This window comes from Hipposideros armiger, unplaced genomic scaffold (assembly GCF_001890085.2).
Source record: "Hipposideros armiger isolate ML-2016 unplaced genomic scaffold, ASM189008v1 scaffold_154, whole genome shotgun sequence".
In the NCBI taxonomy this organism is placed as follows: Eukaryota; Metazoa; Chordata; class Mammalia; order Chiroptera; family Hipposideridae; genus Hipposideros; species Hipposideros armiger.
The window spans coordinates 2,714,388-2,716,178 of record NW_017731504.1 but is presented as its reverse complement, the minus strand read 5'-3'; positions in this window follow the sequence as shown (position 1 = coordinate 2,716,178).

Genomic DNA, 1,791 nt, shown 5'->3' with positions numbered 1-1,791 from the left:
CATAGTATCTAAATTATCCCCATTTACATGCTAGAACATGTTTTTATGTGCATAGAAAACAATCTGAAACAATACCTCAATACTTACCTTTAGGAAATAAAATGGGGAAAGACTAAGGGACAAATTTTACTATTACTTCGTACATGGTGGAATATTGTTTGTTCTTTAATGAGTTGATGTGATACTTTTCTAATTTTAAAAACTGTAATAACACTGTGGTGAGAAAGATTATGGGAGTAATATGGGTGTTAATGCCTAAGCCATATGCCTTTTTTCAAAGGCAGAACAGAATAATAATGATAACAGCCACTTTAGAAAGACAAGTGGCATAGTTAAAGACTAAAGCAAAAAGAAACAGAAAGTCATTGAAACATGTTCAAGCATATTTAAAACAACTTCACTCATAGTAGCCCTCACCAGGAAACAATACAATGTCCATTTACATTAGGCTGAAAAGATAAATGTGTTATCTTTTGGTGATGATATTGACTGGGAACAGACCTCATGTAACTTCTGGGCTGCTAGAAATACTCTATCATTTTTTCTGGGTTGTAGTTTAAGTGTTTGTATAGGTGAAAATTCATGGACTACTTAAGGTTAGTATACTATATTGTATATGTGATGCAACTCAAAAAAAAGGAAAAAGAAAAAATGGTTATGTATTTATTGTACAAAGCAGACCCTGGACTCGTGTTGCTTAGTAAACTCTGAAACCAGCCAGCTTGTTGCAAAGAGGGCGGTAGAAAGACGGGTCAGTGGTCACATCCAGGTCTCACCTCTAGGTGGAAGGAGAGGACCAGCTGCAGCTCAAACCCTCCTTGGGTAAGTGCAGAACTCACATCTGCCTTCCCCTCCCACCTGGCCACACCCTCCTGCTGTCGATCAAGAGGAGATCTCATTTTCCTAACAGCCCAGAACAGGAAGCAGTCACTACTTCGGGCCCTGCTCCAGGTACAAATTCTTACTCAGAAAAAAAAGGCTTTGAAGTGTATTTATATTGTGTTGTACAGCAGAGTAATCTCAACCACCTCCCAGTTTTCTCTATTCTGATAATGCCCCACTCCAGTCACATTCAACGCAAAAGTGGGGAGTACAGGTAAGAAATAAGGAAGGCTCACCCCTTCAGTGCTTCCGTTTTGTGGTCCCTACATTCTATCTACTGAAGCTCACATCCCCTTATGAGTGGAACAGGGTGGTCTACGCATGGCACGATCTTCCCAACACTTATTCCTGCTTTTTCCCAGGCTTTTCTAGTTTTTAAAAGATGTATTCTTCCCAGCTTATCTTCTTCTGGGTTCTTTCTAGAATTCCTTGTTCAGGATGATAGTGAAGGAAGAGGAATATGGGAACAATAGAGATGATAGAATAGCTTCAGAAGATCACAAAAATGTTGTCCATGTATCAGCTTTAATGGAGTAAATTGTTGACTTGTTAATTTGAAGTTTACAGCTCTGCTGTTCTCAGACAGCATAATAAAAAAGATATGTAGTCATTTGCAAGAGAAATGATAGCAGTAAATCCCTGGAAATGGGGATTACAAACAAATCCAATCATTCTGCTTTGTTCACTAATGTGATGTCCGATTGAGTAATAACTCCACAAGGAGAGTCTGGAAATAATTTTGACATCCTAATCTGAATTTGGTCTTGTGGGGGAGGAACAAACTTTCCTTACCCCTCCCCTCAAGTTCCTTTTGGCTGGTCTAATAATCAAATGGACACAAGACAAATTAGCAAGAGAAAATTTAAAAAATTAATATATACATATGTATGGGAACCCTGCAGATATGAA